The sequence below is a fragment of the Oncorhynchus tshawytscha genome, linkage group LG16 (assembly GCF_018296145.1).
Source record: "Oncorhynchus tshawytscha isolate Ot180627B linkage group LG16, Otsh_v2.0, whole genome shotgun sequence".
Classification (NCBI taxonomy): domain Eukaryota; kingdom Metazoa; phylum Chordata; class Actinopteri; order Salmoniformes; family Salmonidae; genus Oncorhynchus; species Oncorhynchus tshawytscha.
The window spans coordinates 41049876-41071965 of NC_056444.1; positions in this window are offsets into that span (position 1 = coordinate 41049876).

The following is a 22090-nucleotide window of genomic DNA, read 5'->3' on the forward strand; positions in this document are numbered from 1 at the left end:
AGCTAAATTCCTTGGAGTCACTTTCCAGAAGAACATGCACTGGATAACCCATATAGCGAACATAGAGAGAGAGGGACGAAAAAGACTAAACCACCTAAAAACGCTGTGCGGAAGAAAACATGGAGCCTCACCTCAGACAGTGCTGAAAGTCTACATCAGCTACATCCAATCTCTTTGGATACGCCCTACCAGCCTGGATAACAGCTTCACCACAGCAGATGAATCAGCTACAGATCATCCAAAACATGGCAATAAAAATGGCTTACAGACAACCAAGATACATCAGCAATCACCACGTTCACAGCATATCTGGACTCACATCAATTAACAATAGACAGTCAATCATTGGCCAGAAGTTCATCAACAGAGCCACTCACAACCCATCACTGAAGGAAGCTGTGGGACAGGCCAAATGGACCACAGATACACCCATGTCCTTAATGCTGAAACTGACCTAAAAAAATAATTAATAATAATAATAAATGTATGTGTGTATAAAAGTGTGTAGATATATGTGAATGCATTCCTTAGCACTTCCACCCCTCTCCCCCTGCACAGTTGTGACCTATAATTTAATAAACACAACAAACTCATGTCGGGAAAAGAAAAAAGGTGAAACTAATCTATGCCTGTTCTGATAAAAACCTTGGGGCATTTAGCCTCAGGGGATGCTTTGCTTGACAACACCCTCCTTCCTTGCTTCTTCCACCAATGCATTTGTTTTTATGGACATAAACGAGTAGAAGCTCTGAGCTGTCCGATCAGGTCCATTGTCCGCAATATTTACACTTCAAACCGACATTTTATAGAATGCAAAACCAGAGATACTCCCCCCAAGTTCCTATTGGCTTTAAGAGAGGCCTGGCGCTGACACGTTGTCTCCAGAGGAGCCGGTGCAGGTATGTAGCCAAGTATTTGTTTTATGTAATCTCAACCTAGCCGTTCCTTTTGAATGACCTTCATGTTTTCCCCATCAGGATACAGTGTTTGTGTCCTTGCAGATTGTAGGCTTCGAAACTTGCATTGCCTGATGCACAGTGCTGGGTGCACCCTGGCACAACTCTGGAGCGAGCAACACATCAACAGTTGTACCATTTGCTATTGATTGTACACATTGGAACAAACAACGTAGCCCAAGGCGATTCTCCTCATGACTTTATCAGGAGGATGCGGGAACTGATCATCAGAGTTAGGGAGTATCGGTATGAAGTAAGGTTTGCCGTGTGCTCCATTCTACCCCGGATGCTACCACTAAACATGTAGTTAAGGAAACAAATCGGCTTTTGGAGCATGAAAACGATGGTGTCATTTAATTTAGGACTAATATATTATTTCTAAGGCACTCACAACCCAATCACACACTTTAAAGCAGTGACCGGCGTCATCTTAATTGTCACGGCAATGTAGGCTTTTTGTTTGTTTTTTGCAGCGTTTTTTGTTTCATTACACGAGGTAGGGTACTCATGGCAGGTTTAGATAGTTTATTTATGTTTTGAATTTTCTTTGCTTTTATTTTCTGATTTGCCTCAGATTTTTTATTTAACCTTATATTGTTTTTAGGTTTTATTGTGTTATCCGGTGTTCATGTTCTTTGTTGTTTTCCGAACATTGAAATGCACCAAATCCTCCTAACCATGAGCATGAATAAATATGCCTGTATATGTCTGGCTAAGAATGAAAGAGGCGCCCTGACTATATGATAGATCTTTGGATGGTTGTAAAACCCTATATCTAAGCTACTCGGGATATGGTCGACCATCAATTTTACTCCATGGGGAAGTTTTGTTATATTGCTATATAAATTGGTTATATTGCATGCTAATGAAATGCATCATTTTCGACTCGAGCAACCTTTCCCGGCGGGAAATTTCCCGTTGAGGTGCCCTTTGGTCCTTGCTATCCGGGATACTTGGGACGTCCCTATCCGTTGAATTTGAGGGTTAATGTAAAGCAAAGGCAGTAGGTTTAGATAGGGGCGAAAGTGTCAATATGAGGTCATCGAATAAGTGTAAAGTAATTCTTACTGAAGTAGTAATTACTCAGAATTGCTAAATATAAAATATTTGTTTGTTCATTTTATCACTTACAACCATGTTTAGAGGCTTTACAGTTAGCATTTATAAGTTATATTTTCTGAATCAATGGGTAGATATCATTAATTAATAGGTTAAAAAAATGGATGTGGATCCAAAAATGGATGTAGTAACTTTTTTAGATTCACCTTTGCTATAAACCTAGACACAGACACTGGAAATTAGATTGATATATATAAATCTGGTAGATCTTAAAAGCCTTTGCTTTCCTGCCTGCCTGCCATATCAGATAATTAGACATGTGAATAATGAAAAGTGAAGTTACAAAATGTTGAACACAAAAAAGGCAAATGGTAGCAGATAAATAGCGAGCTGGTTAAATAAAAGACTGCACTTTTTAGACATCCCTATTTCCCCAATACAATGGCAATGTCTGTATTTCGCCAAATAACTCAGAATTGATGTCGAGCTCTGTGGTCATCAAACGCTAGCCTTTCAAATATCAGAAATGACACATTACTGTTGGAACTCTGAGGATGCCCCATTGTTTCCCTATGGGGAAATTCTACACGGACATGTCTGTCTATTTCGCCAAATTTCTCACAATGTGTATATTTTGATTTTTTTCAAGTCAGACACCATTTTAATCAGGAGAATCTCCTCTTTCTAATGATGTAAGTCTGGGCAGCGAGCTCGGTTGTCATCAAATGCTAGCCCTAAAATACCTTTTGCCCTCGTAACCCTGAGCTCCGCCCATTGTTTTCCTATGGAGAGGCATGCCGGTCTATTTCGCCAAATATCTCACAATGTGCATATTTAGATTTTTTTCATGTCGGACACCATTTGTAATTATGTAAATCTGGGCAGCGAGCACGGTTGTCATCGATCACTAGAAAATAAATAGAAGTTTTCATTTTTTCCCTACTTACTCATTACGCAGACACAGTTGACACCGTTGACACCATCGAGGTGCAGATGTTTACTTTCAACACGAGTAGTTTTTTTTCTGTTTCGTCCTAAGAACAGATTGTAGTGGTAAAATAAAAAGGGCTACGCTTTTCTGTGCCATTTAGACGAAATGGAATTCTAAGCATCACTCCACTCAGAAGAGGCTCAGCGAAGGTTCGTTTCAGTTAATTTGCTATGGCCTCCCGCTAGTGTTCCAGCTCAGCCTACGTTCTTTTGCTGTTTTTCAGCATTGTGTGAATTTTTGACTCCTGTTTTTCAGCCTTGTGTGAATTTTTGACTCGTTCTATTGTCCAGCCTACCTACAATTAACACATACCACTGCTTTCCCCAATGCTACACATTCCTTTGCCTCATGCCAGTGGCTACCCGTCTGTCAGGGCCTGTGGGGCAGACTTTGGAGCCCCACCTAGTATTTATTTATTTAGCCTGTTTTGCATGTTATTTTGGTCGTATGTGTCACATATCAGTTAGCAAACAATGTAAAATAAATCATTAAGGTTAATGAAGCCGCATACAACTTGGTCTCTTTTGCTTCAGGCAGCTCCAAAATGCAGGTGTTTCATCCTAGCTCAGTGCTTTCTGTGGAGGTGGGGCAGCCAGCGGAAAATACGTAGTGTAGGGGTTGGTAATGTTCTCTAGTTGCGCCTTGATTGGCTCAGTGTTCTGTCACTCATGGAGACACTACGTCACCACAAAATCTACGGGGAGAGCTTGCCCCTTGGGTGCTGCCATAGAGTTAAATTAGAAGTGCCCATCCAAGATGGCTCAAGGTCATTGGCCACAGATAAAATGACGTCAAATCACATTATATCTACAATAGCTTTGATTGGACTGACCATGTCAACATCGTACTTTCAAAATCTTAGCTAGAAAGCTACTGGCAAATCCTTTTCAATCCTTGTCACATGAAGAGAAATAATTCAGATAAATTATAGATAAAACGTATCGGTGCTCATTGGCCATTGGATATAAACATTACATAAGTTGTAAGTCGCAAATTCAACAATGAGTGCTTTGGAAGGAATCAGTGGCTAACTGCAAGCATTGCAAAGAAATCACTAGCCTGCTATTCAGTGGATTGAGCGTGTGGTCCAAGTTTGGATTTAAGGGTATCTTTTACAAACTTGAAAGGATAAACATTCAACAGTTGCCATGCTGTCAATCCAGCATTACTTCTGCTGCGCTCAAAACAACTGGGAAATCACTGACGTCATCAGGATTCAACCTTGTTTTTTTCAGAGTTTCCAGTTGTCTTGAAAGCACATTACATCTAGAGAATGCCAGACTTTGATGTAAAAATTTTCCCACAAAGGACCGCCGGAACACCTTCCTGTTCAAGTTAGCACAGCACAACAAGGTGAGTACAAAATTGTCTTGTATACTGCTGCATAAATTATGTAATATGCCAGGGAGATATGTATACTGTAGAACGTAATACTGTGTATGTTGAGTAGTAAGCTGTTAGTAGCCCATGTGCCTCACCCTAATAATTTGGTCCCTTTTCCCATCATAATTTTGCCTACTTTTCTGACTTGGTGGTACACACTGTTTTAGAGAAATTTAATCATTGAATATTGTAATAGCTTTCATTGTCTTTCATTGTCTGCTTATATGCCTCCTTTATTTATCCTATGGTTCTGACTTGGTGTACAGGGAGAATACTGTATGAACGGCCCTTGTTCTGAATCCTGACCACTTCTGGTTACCTTCACTGATTCCACAGGGCCCAACTCTGTTTTCACCCACCGAAATGTTAAAACATGTTTTTTTTCCATATATAAATAAAATAAATTATATGTGGGCTACTGAGCTTGTCTGATGCTTTATTAAGCACACTGTGATTAAATATTTAAAGACACACAAATGACTCGAGGGAGCCAGAGATCAAGATCACCTAACCAGAATAAGAAAACTTTTCCCAAACCTCCTCCTACCGCTGCTGCTGGCTTTCAGATTCTGCCATTAAGCTCCCGAAGTTGCCAGAAATGGGCTACACCAGGGGTCAGCAACCTTTTCCATTTTCAGTGCCAATTTGTCTTCCCTTTTCTACTGATCTGCGTGCCAGTTATGATTTTCATATGCACATTTTCGTGGAGCAGTTTATTTATTTTATAATAAAGTCTTCGTATCTCAAAATCATTTATGTAATTTATACAAATTATATCTAAATCGAAATTAAAATTATAAATATCTAAGTACATAACTTTGTTGCCATCTATGTGAAAATAGCCTACATAAAGCCAACAAATAAAAACATTGCAGCCTGCAGGTAGAAAATGTCCTGATTAAAAATAAATCACATGGCCTGTCTGCAAGGAACTTGAAACATTGTATCAACTTGGTCCAGCCTGAAGCATGTGCTAACAAACTTACAACATTTTATAAAATTGAGCTCTGGGCCTCACGGGTGGCGCAGTGGTTAAGGGCACTGTACTGCAGCGCCAGCTGCGCCACCAGAGACTCTGGGTTCGAGCCCAGGCTCTGTTGTAACTGGCCGCGACCGGGAGGTCCGTGGGGCGACGCACAATTGGCCTAGCGTGGTTAGGGAGGGTTTGGCCGGTAGGGAAATCCTTGTCTCATCGCGCACCAGCGACTCCTGTGGTGGGCCGGGCTAACCAAGGTTGCCAGATGCATGGTGTTTCCTCTGACACATTGGTGCGGTTGGCTTCTGGGTTGGATGGCACTGTGTTAAGAAGCAGTGTGGCTTGGTTGGGTTGTGTATCGGAGGACGCATGACTTTCAACCTTCGTCTCTCTCGAGCCTGTATGGGAGTTGTAGCGATAAGACAAGATAGTAGCTACTAAAAACAATTGGATAACACAAAATTGGGGAGAAAAAGGGGTCAAATTCACACAAAAACTAAAAAATTTAGCTCCGGACAGACACAAATGTAGGCTATTTGCGCATGGGATAAAAAGTAATATTTTTTCTTCCCCTTTCTTCCCCTTTCATGCCCAGTGGTAAATCAAAAGGAAAGATTTTTTTTTTAAATGCTACATTGAGGAACTATTGTCATTCTCAATGGATGTAAAAACAGATTTAGTTTACTTTTTGTTTGAGCTGAAGAAAAAAATACCTTGAGAAGTTCCACAGCCAGTGGTTGTGAGTTAAGTCGATCAGAAATACTATCAGATCCACAAATGGGCACATTTATAAGCCTACATATAGTACCAGTCAAACGTTTGGACACACCTACTCATTTCAGGGGTTTTCTTTATTTGTACCATTTTCTACATTATAGAATAGTATTGAAGACATCAAAACTATGAAATAACACACATGGAATCATGTAGTAACCAAAAAAGTGTTAAACAAATCAAAATACATTTTATATTTGAGTTCTGCACACTGTTAATACAGGGTTATACCGCTCTAATCATAAAAAGGCCTAGATTCATAAAAGGTCCTACGGAAACAAGTCGAAGAACCCTTTATGGTTCTAGTTAGAACCCTTTTTTGTCTGAATGTAGTCTCTCTCTCTAACTGGGAGCCCAGACAGCCCTAAGTGCTTTTAGTAATGTGGGTGTATTTACATACAGTGCTTTCAGAAAGTATTCACACCCCATAACTTTTTCCACATTTTGTTGTGTTACAGCCTGAATTTAAAATGGATTAAATTGAGATTGTGTCACTGGCCTACACAAAATACCTCATAATGTCAAAGTGGAATAATGTGTGACATTTTTACAAATTAATAAAAAATGAAAAGCTGAAATGTCTTGAGTCAATAAGTATAACACCTTTATTATGGCAAGGCTAAGTCAGGAATAAAAATGTGTTAACAAGTCACATGATAATTTGCATGGACTTACTCTGTGTGCAATAATAGTGTTTAACATGATTTTTTAAAATGACTGTCCCAACACATACAATTACCTGTAAGGTAAACCCAGATTCAACCACAAAGACCATGTTTTTTCCCCAATGCCTTGCAAGAAGGGCACCTATTGGTAGATGGGTAAAAAAAAGTAGGTGAAGTTCTTAACTGTACTTTGGATGATGTATCAATACACCCAGTCACTACAAAAATAGAGGTGTCCTTCCTAACTCAGTTGCTGGAGAGGAGGGAAACCGCTCAGAGATTTCACCATGAGGCCAATGGTGACTTTGAAACAGTTTCAGAGTTTAATGACTGTGATTGGAGAAAACTGAGGATGGATCAACAACATTGTAGTTACGCCACAATACTAACCTAAATGACAGAGCGAAAAGAAGGAAGCCTGTAAGGAATACAAAATATTCCAAAATATGCATCCTGTTTGCAATAAGGAACTAAAGTAAAACTGCAAAACGTTTGGCAAAGAAATGAACTTTATGTCCTGAATACAAAGTGTTATGTTTAGGGCAAATCCAACACAACACGTCACTGAGTACCCCTCTTCATATTTTCAAGCATGGTGGTGGCTGCATCATTTTAGTTAAACGTCTTTTTAATCCCAGCCCCCATTCCTGCAGGAGGCTTTTTGGTAGGCCGTCATTGTAAATAAAAAATGTGTTCTTAACTGACTTGCCTAGTTAAATAAAGGTTCAATTAAAAAATCATGTTTTGGGTATGCTTCTCATCGGCAAGGACTAGAAAGTTTTTTGTATTATAAAAAGAAACAAAGCACAGGCAAAATCCTAAAGGGAAACCTGGTATAGTCTGCTTTCCAACAGACACTGGGAGACAAATTCACCTTTGCTTACCAAGACGACGTTGAATGTTTTGACTTAAATCGGCTTAAAAATGTATGGCAAGACTTAAATGGCTTTCTAGCAATGATCAACAACCAACTTGACAGTGCTTGAAGAATTATAAAAAATAATAATGTGCAAATATTGTACAATCCAGTTGTGCAAAGCTCTTAGAGACTTACCTGGAATTGACAATAGACCCACCTTTGGAAAGTTGACACTGCGACTGCTCTCAATGAACTAGACTGTACTATATGCAAACTGGAAACAGCATATCCTGAGGACGCATTTATTGTAGCTGTGGACTTTAATAAAGGAAATCTGAGGAAATTGCTACCGAAATTCTATCAACACATCTCCTGTGCTACATGCACAATACGGACCCTAGCTCATTGCTACTCGCCTTTCCGGGACAGCTACAAGGCCCTTCTCGGCCCTTCCTTCTGCTAATCAGATCACGTCTACATTCTGCTCATCCCCGCCTATAGGCAGAAACTTAAGCAGGAAGCTCCTATGGTAAGGACTGTTCAACGTTGGCCTGACCAATAGGAGTCTATGCTTCAAGATGTTTTGATCACAACTTTAAATAAGTTCATTTATCTTACCCCCACTTGTATCAATACTTTTTTTGTTGTCACATTTGCTGGATGTCCTGTGGGTGTTAGACCATTCTTGAAACACATGGGAAACTGTTGAGCATGAAAAACCCAGCAGCGTTGCAGTTCTTGAAACAAACCTGGCACCTACTACCATACCCACGTTCAAAGGGACTTCAATATTTTGTCTTGCCCATTCACCCTCTGAATGGTACACATACACAATCCACTAGGCTACCGCATGTTGGGGTAGTAACTAAAAGGTAGCTGGATCAAATCCCTGAGCTGACAAGGTAAAAATCTGTAGTTCTGCTCTCCTGAACAAGGCAGTTAACCCACTGTTCCACAGTAGGCTGTCATTGTAAATAAGAATGTGTTCTTAATTGACTTGCCTAGTTAAATCAACAACAAAAAATTGTCTCATGCTTAAAAATACTTTTTTAACCTGTTTCCTCCCCTTCATCTACACATTATTGAAATGGATTTAACAAGTGACATCATTAAGAAGTGTATTGCTCCAAAATCTGCACAATTTAAATTCTTTTATTTGTTTAACGGTAGGCTAAATTCAACTAACAATAATTGAAAGTCGCATTCACAATGCATTTGGTAGTAGTGACATGTCTGCTGCTGGGGTCTGACTCCCTTTTATGGCTTGGGCACACTCTCCAAATGCAGCTATGAGGCTATTGTTAAACAAGGATGTCTGGGCCATCTCAACTTCCCTGTCTGCGGCACTGGCTGCTGCCTCATCTCCACTCGGCTGATTGAAGTGTCTCCAGGTATGAGGCCTCGGTCTCCCTCAGGTATTCGCTGGTTGTGCTCGCAATGTGTTTTCTCTTCCCTGGGAAAATATATAGGCAGAAGTAATGTCATGTACAGTACAGGAGTGATACGGTACAGATAAAATATTTAAGCAGAAGTAATGATATGTACAGTTCAGGAATGATAAAGCACATACTCCAAAGGAAACCTGAGGGCAGCCAGTGTGAGTGCAGTTTTGTTCTCCAACCATGTATTGTTTCATCAAATGTATTGAATATTATCCAGTAAAGGCCAGTGTGGGACCAACCAGATCTACCAACCAAATACACCAATTATGCAAATAATAAATGTCTTGGGTCAGAATATGATTAATTTAATAATTGTGACAGTTTTATAAATATAAGTTTTATACAAAAATGATTAGTGAGCCCCCCCTTCTATTTTGGGACTGCAAGCCTGGCACACTGGCACACAATCATTTTGGTAGCTCATGCTGACCAGTAGTGTGTGCCACAGAAAGTATTTGACTCTAGCTTGCCAAAATTAAGGAAATTAGAAGGGGGGATTACGGCAAGGCTATTTTCTTCCCTGTCAAAATTCTCCCTCCTACCTCCTAATTTCCTTAATTTTGTGGCTAGAGTCAAATACTCTCTGTGGCACACATCAGAGTCAAATACTTTCCATAGAACAAACTTCACATCAGGATGGGCAACCGAAATGAATAATTGATGCATGTGTGTTATATTAAACATAGAGGAGGGAGTAAAATGTAGGCAAGCAATAAACATTTCAGAACAACTACTAGTCGAATAAGACATGGGAGAGATGCCGGATTTTGGCAAAGAAATGTATTTATAGAATAATACACTTGAAACAAATAGCCAAAACAAATACTGCAGACATTACTAGTGCCTCCCCTGCGATCAAACCGACATAAAAAATCAAATGAAACGCAGCCAAACGTGATCAGAAATCTCAACTAGCCAGCAAGTCGCAGCAATAAAGAATTGAGTGCGTGCGCGTTCACGCGAAGGGGGGTGGGGGGGTATTCTGGCAGGGGGGAGCTTTTCGGGCACAACACCAGCTACCACCCGGTACACTACTCTCTAACTTAGAGACTGCTGCCCTATGTACAGTACCAGTCAAAAGTTTGGACACACCTACTCATTCAAGGGTTTTTCTTTATTTCTACCATTGTCTACATTGTAGAAGAATAGTGAAGGCATGAAAACTAGGAAATAACACATATGGAATCATGTAGTAACCAAAAAAGTGTTAAACAAATCAAAATATATTTTAGATGCTTCAAAGTAGCCACCCTTTTCCTTGATGACAGCTTTGCACACGCTTGGCATTCTCTCAAACAGCTTCATGAGGCAGTCATCTGGAATGCATTTCAATTAACAGGTGTGCCACGTTAAAAGTTCAATGAATTCTATTGTGAACACCCAAGGGGTGTACGGGTGGGAAAGGCAGAAATCACATGCCACATCTCCAGGTCCAGCATAGCACGGAGCAGCTTGGAGTCCTGTCTTCTTCAATAGGTCTGTCTGCAGACCTCCTTCGGATCATCCCGATCCCATCAGCCCTCAATTACAGCTCCTACAGTAACTGTGCCCACAGGGGATAGCCTTCAGTAGATCCAGATAGACAGAACAACAGAACTGGTCCAGCAGAATTCCCTGTTGAGCCATTTGGACTGTTGTTCACTCTCATACAGACAGAAATGGAAACTCTTAAGTTTTAGAAGGTTTGTAGGAGGGGGAGAGACTTCCTGGTTCTGCCAGGAGGTGGAGTTTGTTAAAGGGAGGGAGCAATGTAATCCAACACAAACATGAATATCCTGTGGCCTACAGGTCTAAACTGCTTCTTCACATACAAAATGGGTTCGAATCTGACCCACCACTATTTCAGCACACACTTCTATCTTTCCTCCAGAGCTACACTACACTCTTAAAAGAAAAGGTTCCTGGGGTATTCTTTTATGGGTTCTTCAAATTGAAACTGTTGGGGAACCCCTATAAGTTCCTCAAAGAACCCATTTAAATGGATCCTCGAAGAACCTTTTGGGGTTAATTTTTTTGAACTACTAATGATAATATGCATAACAATAACAACAATAACACAATATTTTAGTTGTCAGTGTTTACGATTTTAGTGGCAAAGCAGAATTTAAAAAAAATGAAATATGAGGTAAACTTCCAGCATAGCCCCAAGTCACATGGTATATCCTCTGGCGTGTTGATGTTAATGTGTTGATGTTCTCCGTATCCACAGCCAGAATGATTTTGCAGTGCATAGTGATTGAACAGGTTTCCTGTTATATTCATCAGTGTATGAAGTCTGTGAATCCCCCCCCCACAAATTGTATTATACAGATGTTTAACAAAACATGCACATGACAGTATGTATTACCTGCAGACAGAGACACAAAAGTGAGCAGTTCAGTCATCTGCACCCAAAACAGCTAGTCATGAACATATTCTTATAGCCTTCATATTCTTACCTATTTTTTTGTTTGGTATCCATTGAATTTGGTCCATTTTCTGTTTTTAGAAAGATTTGTAGATGACTGGAGGCTGTTATTGCAGCAAAGGGGGGACCAGCTCCATATTACAGTTTTTCTCAATTGCTAAAACACAATTTCTGAAACCTTGCTTCCATTTCCTGAAAACATTAAACACAAAACCTCATCTTCAAGCACTATTTACATAACCTCTGACTCCTCTTGCAAAATGAAACATTCGCCTCAAAACAGTTTTACCTGTGTTCAAAATCAAACACTGCTCTCAAATCATAAACAAAGTGATCAAAATGATATACACTCAAGCAGTCAGTAAACAATACACCGAAAAATATAGAAAACACATTGTTCAAAACATACAATTCTCAGGGAGAAGTACATTTTTTATCTAAAAAAATATTCATATTTTTCCGTCATTGTCTTCTGATGAACGAAAACATGTTCTATCATAGTAGCTCAAAATTGATCAGATATTACTACTCTGCTTTGCTCTTTGCAATTTTGTTTTTTGTTCTTCCTCCTCCTTGTACCCCTATTTTTACAGTACTGTACCCTGCATCTCACAAACTTGTCCTTTGTCTCTGTGATACTGTAATTCTTGTTCTTTGTTGATATGAACCTGCAACCAGTCAAAATCTATTGAGCAGTCAGTACTGTTAATAAATGGAAAGCAAAATGTTCAGGGCCATACAATTCATCCATTGTACAGTATACAGCCTACAATGCACTGTACTACAGTATCCATTCTCAGACTTTCTCCTTCCCACCTTCAACAGCCTGTTTGCTCTCTGAACTGGCTTATATTGGTTGTGTCGCATCATTTGAAACAGGTTAAATCAATTTTGAGTGGATGTGTTCAATCAATGACATATGTTCTCTATTTGTATTTGATTGTTGCCACTTGTGTTTACCAGTATGGATGACATGTGCATTAGAGTGCAGAATGTGTTTTGAGAATGAGAATGTGTTTCGAGTTTTGCGGAAAAATCGAAGTGAGATCTGCAAATGGTGTTTTATCATGTGAAATGGTTTAAGGTATTGACAACAGACTGCATAATTAGCTAAATGAGTGCAGGCAACTGAGAACTTTGTTCAGCCAATGGGTTTTTAGTGTTTTAGCAGTTGAGAAAAACTGTAAATGCCCATGATTTTGGAATGAGATGTTCGATGAGCAGGTGTCCACATACTTTTAAGAGAGTAACGTTTGCTTTCCAACAGATGACGCTCCAGTAACACACATTATGTGCTCCAGAACTATTACAGCACCCTATTCACATAATACGTTTTGGCTCAAAGTGTAAACGAAACAAGTTATCCATACCTGAACTACATAATAGCCAGAAATAACTATACTGGATGTTGAAACAATGCAAATGACTGATTGGCCTCTGTGTGCAGAATGCTTTGTATCATCTACCTGATTGTGATCAACCATTTGAAAGTTGTTAGCCTACATAAAATGGATCATGTCTAGATCCATTGTACACCCAGGTTTGACATGTCATTGTGCTGATGTCTACATTGTTGGAGTCTACTAGACACTAATGCATTATGATAAATCCAATACTATTTAAATGTCAGTTCTCTGGAGTCTTGATAAATCTATCCTTTATTCAAAACTAGTGGGAATATAGATAGCCTTTCCCTATATGTAAAAAAATTTTTTTATGAATGTAGTTATTTTGAGCCATTTAGAAAGCCTCTTGAACATTATGGCAAAATGTAGATTTCCTCCTAAATAGACATATCCAAAAGTAATTATTTTTTTAGAGATGGCCAAAAACAATAACTAAAAGTAGGGGAATAGTGCTTGAAATTGCAGATGTTTTATATGGTTACAATCAAATGATAAACAACTAACTAAGATTTCACCTTTCTTTTAACTGTAAAAATAAATATGATCATATTTAGTGACGAATTTCATATAACTGACGACAGGGCATTTTCTGCCACTCTGTCCTCTGAGCGACGCAGAGATACCATTCTGCAGACTTGTTACAACTTCAGCTTTACACACAGTGATTTTGTCCCTCTGTGGCCAAGAGAAAGTGTTCGTGTTCAATTCTACTAACTTATTTCGTATTTTTTTCATGTTGAGAGCTCTAGATCCATCTGGTAATATCACAGCAAGTTGAAGCCACGATTGATGGATTTGCTAGACTGTTCCTTTTAATGTGACATCTCCCAGGCCAGGCTCCATCGCTCAGAGGCAGAGGAAATCCATTATTTGTGTGGATTTACCAAGAAATGTGACACTTCACTTCATATGCAAATGTCGGGTTTGAAACCTGACACTTCAAGTCAGGTCCATTGACAGTCGTAGTGGAAAGCAGACAGATGGGGCTTTCTGGCACTATACGGTACTGGACCCTGCGATGTTCACAGAGCGCTTTGTACACCAAAATGCCAGTCGGCATCGGTCCAGAACTGCTCAAAGTCCCATTAATAGGGGACTTAACACCAAAGAGTTAGAAGGTTAATTAAATGTCCACATGCAAATAGCCCTTGATATCTATGATATATTTGTGATAGTAAAAGGGAGAAGTTAATTGAGAGATAAATATGATTAAAAGCTCGTCCCAGTCAATGAGATGTACTGTAGTAGATGAGATGACATTATGTTTTTATTTCATTAACTTTGTGCGCACACACACACACACTAAGTGTTGGCCTAATTGCACTCCTTCAGCTCCTAAGATATAGCAGACATATCCCCACAGGATCTGTTCACATTTCAAGAGACGCTTCCTTAGTAATGACTTCAATACTGAGTACTGCACTGAGCACCTTCTGTCCATTTGACAGAAAACTGAACCAGTGAAGAAGGTTATGAAAGTGATATTTACAAAAATTGCAATGACACATGAGGACAAGTTCTAGGATCATCACTGTTCTTCTTTTTCTGAATCATATCCCAAAGTCTTTTGTTGTCATTAACTCTAAACACATTTTAAAATGTTTTGTTCTTCCGTGTTTTCACAGGTAGAGAGGCTCTTATATCTGTATGCATGTGCCTCTGTGATGACTAAAAGGTAATGGGGGGGATGATCGCTGAACTAAGCTAATTCACAAGCTATATTCTTCAAGAATCAATGGTTATATATCATTCATTTAATAGTCCAAAAAAAATGGATGTACCAATCCCAGATTGCACCTTTAAAACTGAAGAGGAATGTATTTATTATGTACTGTATGGCTCTGAGAATTAACCACGTGTTATATCACATGTTATACGAATGCTATAGCTCTAAGAATGAATGACATGTAAGATACACAGTACATCTTAAAGTCATTGAATATACTGTACATTCCAAAGGGGAACCGGTGGGCGTTAGAACATTTACAAAAGGAGTTGACTATCAAGCATTTACTTCCCTAACGTTGCTTGATCGAACAATTCAACTCTTAGGATTTAGTTGAATTTATGTCCTGTTTGCAATGCTTATTGACATGATTGAAATACGGGTACATTTCATTGTAAAAAAATTATGTCTGTGCAAAGATATATACATGTACCATACATACAGTATTTATTTATGTATATTTTATCATACAGTAATCTGAATATTCAACCACGTGCATGACAAATTCAAATAAACCAGTCTTTATTTTCTTAGATTGCATATACTTAGTTTCTCTACTGTAAGAATATGAATATCCAAATATGAATATGTGCATCCAGGCGCAAGCTATATAAACAGCACATGATTGTTATCCTAAAATTAGCAACTTGACATACAGGAGATAGCTCCAGATGTCAAAGATATGTAAGCCCTGTGTCAATAAATAAAATAAAAAACATTCAAATCCAGGATTTCCACAAGAGCCTGTCTCAAGTCACCTACAGTAAAGGTGTCTGCATACATAGGTTTGGTGTTCGTCTAGCAGAACTCAGCTAGGCGAAATGAACGTCTGTACTCGCATACTCCCTTCACTTGGGAAAAAAAACACAAAAAACTGCAATATTACTGTTGTTTGTCCCTCTTGGGCCACCAGTCTTTATTTTCTTAGATTGCATATACTTAGTTTCTCTACTGTAAGAATATGAATATCCAAATATGAATATGTGCATCCAGGCGCAAGCTATATAAACAGCACATGATTGTTATCCTAAAATTAGCAACTTGACATACAGGAGATAGCTCCAGATGTCAAAGATATGTAAGCCCTGTGTCAATAAATAAAATAAAAAACATTCAAATCCAGGATTTCCACAAGAGCCTGTCTCAAGTCACCTACAGTAAAGGTGTCTGCATACATAGGTTTGGTGTTCGTCTAGCAGAACTCAGCTAGGCGAAATGAACGTCTGTACTCGCATACTCCCTTCACTTGGGAAAAAAAACACAAAAAACTGCAATATTACTGTTGTTTGTCCCTCTTGGGCCACCGTAGCAACAACATACCCAGTAACACTTTCTCAATATAGAGAAATCAAGAAATCTGTCATTCATTTTGACATTTTTGCAGAGGAGGTCTTAGTCGGGCAATTTTTAATCTAACTAAGATGTTTGATGCAGTATTTCTCAAGTGAAAAAATGTGCATGAAAACTAGTTGTCTCTCGTTGAATGACAACAAACACTTATTTGAAGAATCCTGCCCATAGTTCCCACTCCTACTAGGAGTAGTACTGTTGACCAATCACTGACGAAGGGGTGTAGACTTCGGGTACCAAACTTCGACTTGCACGAACTGGCAAACAAAAATCTGTCGAAAGACCAAAACAAACAAAATCTTCACCGAATGTCGTCATAATATATGTGCAAACTGTTTCGATTGGGAAGCATACGGTAAGCTTAACCCTTCATTTTCTTAACGACCATGTCCCCAGTAGGCAAAATCAGTTGAATTCATATTTCCAACATCTTTTCCCAAAAAAAAAAAATTAATTCAACAAATTTAGCTCAAGGGGAAGTTAGTTGACACCAGTTTCCATGTTGTAGTATCAAATCTTTACTGTTGCCTGGAGATGTCTCCTGAACTGTAAAAGGCACATATGGCCAAGAAGCATGCAGAAGGACAAATCTGCGTCCAAAATAGCAACCTATTCTCCAGCGTGTAGAAAAGTACCCAATTGTCATACTTGATAACTTAATGGAAAGTTATTCGAGTAAAAGAAAATTCCCCCAGTAAAATACTACTTGAGTAAAAGTCTAGAAGTATTTGGTACTAAATATAATTAATTATAATTAAGTATCAAAAGTAAATATAATTTCAAAAATATACATAAGTATCAAATGTAAAAGTATAAAATAATTTAAAATTCCTTCTATTAAGCAAAGCAGGCGGCACCATTTTCTTGTTTTTATTTTATTTATGGCAAGCCAGGGGCACGCTCCAACACTCAGGCATAATTTACAAACGAAGCATGTGTTTAGTGAGTCTGACAGATCAGAGGCAGCAGGGATGACCAGGGATGTGCTCTTCAGTGTGTGAATTAGACCATTGTCCTGTCCTGCTAAGCATTCAAAATGCAACGAGTACTTTTGGGTGTCAGGTAAAATGTATGGAGTAAAAAGTATATTATTTTCTTTAGGAACGTAACGAAGTAAAAGTTGTCAAAAAATATAAATAGTAAAGTAATGTACAGATACCCCCAAAAAACTACTTAAGTAGTACTTTAAAGTATTTTTACTTATGTACTTTACACCACTGCTAGTTCCTATATTCTGTAGTGTACTCCCTTTGACCTTTGACATACTGTACTTTTGTCAAAAGTAGTGCACTTTATAGGGAGTAGGATGCCATTTGGAATTCAAAGAAAGAGACAGAAAAATATGTAGATACAATATAGATAGATATATTATTAAAGGGAAAAAAATAAACAGTCAATAAGATGTAAATAAATAGAGTACCAATACATACATTTATAGACAATAGCAAATAAAACTTGTAGCACTTAACATATTTTAGAGTGAATTCTCACCAGTATCTATATTACAAGGTAAAAATGTTTAACCCATTCTATGTCCCTGAGGATTTCACCTTTAAACAATTATAAACGATATTCTGACTGACGCTCATATTTAGCAAATCTTTTGCCTCAACCAACCCAGCATCATGCAGAGGCCTGTGGCTCAACTTCATAGAATACACCAGTGGTCACCAACCGGTCAATCGCAATCAACTGATTGATCTCCAAGGCATTCGTAGTCGATCGCTAAACATTTGGGTAAAAAATAAAGCATTTTCCTGTTTAGCGCTATTGGCGGTAGGTGCACTTGATTCGGCAGCCCTAGTGCCAGGAAGGCAATGTGTTCCCATTTTGAACCATTTCATGCGTCTGAAGTAGAACTCCACATACCCAGCAGGCCCAGAGAGCAAATCAAGTGCACCTATAGGCCTACCGCTGACCAATCAGATAGCTCAGATCACCATGTCTGCATAGTTTCCTCAAGCCATAGGCTGTAAAAATAAGCCTTGTGCACAGCAAATTTGATACTGTGAGATTTAAAAGCTTTTAAAACCAAGACTAGAGAGAGACTCAATGAATACAGCAAAGAGCTGCTGTTTTTAGACGAAATTTCATCTTTAAGTTGTTATTCAGCACTGTCAACACAGCAATGTTCCATACTTTTATAAGCCATAAAATGCATGTTCTCCCTAATTCCACTCACACTACAACTAGCACTGCAGCTGCAATGAATGAGTATAGCAAAGTGTTTTGATAAGCATGTGTTGTTATTATTAGATCTTATTAGTAGATCTTGGCTTGATTTTGGACTCTAAAGTGATCTTGACTCAGAAAAGGTTGGTGACCACTGGAATACAGCCTTTCCCTAGCCCCAAATCCGAAATGCTCATCCCAAAAGGGTGTTGGAATCCCACAGGAGGTAATAGATCTCTGCACATGCACATTTTGGTTGGTGGAGACAGACATGACAAAATCGAATAGCCAAAAAAATGGATGCACCAATCCCAGAATGCCCATTTAAAAGCTCTTCTCCAATCATTATTGGTGTTTTGTCATAAACACGTCTCAAGATAACTATTTAATTAACATGTCAAACTCATTCCATGGAGGGCCGAATGTCTGCCGGTTTTAGCTCCTCCTTGTATTTAAATGATGAATTAAGGTCACTGATTAGTAAGAAACTCCCCTCACCAGGTTGTCAATAAAACAAAAAAACATCCATAGACACTTGGCCCTCCGTGGAATGAGTTTGGCACCCCTGATTTAATTGGATGGCAGGGGTAGAGGAGGGATATTGCAACTTGCAATCCATTCAGAACTGTGCAGGAGTAGAGGAGCCTAGGACAATGGAAAACAGAGTATAGGAAGGAAACAATCTGCTTAGTCATACCACTTCTCCAAGAAGAAGGCAGAACTGTAAAACAGAGACCATGCATAAGGTGCTGGCACTCCTTTCCAAAGATAGAGAATTGCTTTGTTCACTAGGGTATAAATCCTGCATGATGATAGCTGTCAGGACTGGTCATAAGCAGGTGACCGGAGAGTAGCTGTCAGGACTGGTCCAACTGCTGACCGGAGAGTCACCGAGGGGCTCGAAGATGAGGGGAAGGCCCTATTCCCTTTCTCCGTGTAGATGGAAGAGGGAAGGGTAGGCAACATAGGAGGGAAAGCATACGGCATCACCCAATTATTCCTGGGTGTGTCAGCTGAGCTCTTCCACCCCAAATGGTGTGTCACCGTTTTTGGGGGATGGGGTCTCCCAGGGCCCCTCACATGGTCGTTGCTTCCACCAGGCTGCAACAAGTCAGTCTGGATAGATACGGGAAGTGGGCTTTCTCGGGAGAGAGCAGCCAGCACCATGACATAAGACGTCATGCAATATAGCAGGAGGAGGAAGGAAACAGCTGCAGCGCGGCGTTCTAATCATGGGCAGTAGGACAGCTACGTAATAAATATGTCTTGGCCCTGCTTCATGGAGGAGTGTTGTCAAGAGCGAAGATATATCCTCAGCCACTTGCTCCCGTAAGATTGGGAGGCAAAGCAAATAGTGGCCCGGCTGCGTGAACCAATCGCTGTACAAAATGGGATAAGGAAAATGCTAAAGCTGTGTGAAAGCTTTGAGGGAGTGCCAGATAGCTCTGACGCCTGCACAGAGAATAGGGGTTTGTCTTAACGGAGGCATGCCTTCCCACTGCTGTGAAAACGTCAAAGGGGGGAAGAGGTGGCAAATGTTAAACCTGAAGATAGAGGGTAGGGCAGGGAGCCCTAGGTTGGCCGACCCTTCTTACCTCCCGTAGGAGGGTTAGAGAGGTGGATCCTCGCTGCGGCTGCAGCATAGGACTGCTTCCCTAAAGATTTGGCCTGGTTCCGGTGCCTAGCCTGAGACTTGGCAGACTGACCATCTCCTGAAAACATCTGAAACCCTACTTTCAAAGAGTATCTTAAATAATCCCTCAGCACCCCCTTCTCCTGCTTTCTTGCATACAGTACCAGTCGAAAGTTTGGACACACCTACTCCTTCAAGGGTTTTACTTTGTTTTGACTATTTTCTACATTGTAGAATAATATAAGACATTACAACTATGAAATAACACATATGGAATCATGTAGTAACTAAAGAAGTGTGAAACAAATTAAAACACATTTTACATTTGAGATTCTTCAAAGTAGCCACCCTTTGCCTTGATGACAGCTTTGCACACTCTTGGCATTCTCTCAACCAGCTTCATGAGGAATGCTTTTCCAACAGTTGAAGGAGTTCCAACATATGCTGAGCACCTGGAATGTAATTTCAATAAACAGGTGTGACTTGTTAAAAGTTAATTTGTGGAATTTCTTTTGCTCTTAATGCTTTTGAATTAACCAGTTATGTTGTGACAAGGTAGGGGTGGTATACAGAATTTCAAGAACTTTAAAGGTTTCTTCATGTGCAGTCGCAAAAACCATCAAGTGCTATGAGGAAACTGGCTCTCATGAGGACGGCCGCAGCAATGAAAGACCCAGAGTTACCTCTGCTGCAGAGGATCATTAGAGTTACCAGCTTCAGAAATTGCAGCCCAAATAAATGCTTCACAGAGTTCAAGTAACAGACACATCTCAACATCAGCTGTTCAGAGGAGACTGCGTGAATCAGGCCTTCAAGATCGAATTGCTGAAAAGAAACCACTACTAAAGGACGAGTCCAAATGAGAGATTTTTGGTTCCAACCACCGTGTCTTTGTGAGTAGGTGAACGGATGATCTCCACATGTGTGGTTCCCACCGTAAAGCATGGAGGAGGAGGTGTGATGGTGTGGGTGTGCTTTGCTAGTGACACTGTCTGTGATTTATTTAGAATTCAAGGCACAATGAACCAGCTTGGCTACCACAGAATTCTTCCCCATCCTATCTGGATTGCGCTTAGTCCCACTATCATTTGTTTTTCAACAGGACAATGACCCAACACACCTACAGGCTGTGTAAGGGCTATTTGACAAAGAAGGAGAGGGATTGAAGTGCTGCATCAGATAACCTGGCCTCCACAATCACCCGACCTCAACCCAATTGAGATAGTTTGGGATGAGTTGGACCGCAGAGTGAAGGAAAAGCAGCCAACAAATGCTCAGCATATGTGGGAACTCCTTCAACTGTTGGAAAAGCATTCCTCATGAAGCTAGTTGAGAGAATGCCAAGAGTGTGCAAAGCTGTCATCAAGGCAAAGGGTTGTTACTTTGAAGAATCTAAAATATATTTCGATTTGTTTTAAACTTTTTTGGTTACTACAGTTGAAGTCGGAAGTTTACATACACTTAGATTGAAGTTATTAAGACTAGTTTTTCAACCACTCCACAAATTTCTTGTGAACAAACTATAGTTTTGGCAAATCGGTTAGGACATCTGCTTTGTGCATGACACAAGTCATTTTTTCAACAGTTGTTTACAGACACATTATTTCACTTATAATTCACTGTATCACAATTCCAGTGAGTCAGAAGTTTACATACACTATGTTGACTCTGACTTTAAACAGCTTGGAAAATTACAGAAAAGGATGTCATGGCTTTAGAAGCTTCTGATAGGCTAATTGACATAATTTCAGTCAATTGGAAGTGTATCTGTGGATGTATTTCAAGGCCTACCTTCAAACTCAGTGTCTCTTTGCTTGAGATCATGGGAAAATCAAAAGAAATCAACCAAGACCTCAGAAAAAAAATTCTAGACCTCCACAAGTCTGGTTCATCCTTGGGAGCAATTTCCAAACGCCTGAAGGTACCACGTTCATCTGAACAAACAATAGTACACAAGTATAAACACCATGGGACCACGCAGCCGTCATACCACTCAGGAAGGAGACATGTTCTGTCTCCTAGAGATAAACGTTGGTGCGAAAAGTGCAAATCAATCGCAGAACATCTACAAAGGACCTTGTGAAGATGCTGGAGGAAACAGGCGCAAAAGTATCTATATCCACAGTAAAACAAGTCCTATATCGACATAACCTGAAAGGCTGCTCAGCAAGGAAGAAGCCACTGCTCCAAAACCGCCATAAAAAAGCCAGACTACGGTTTGCAACTGCACATGGGGACAAAGATCATACTTTTTGAAGAAATGTCCTCTGGTCTGATGAAACAATAATAGA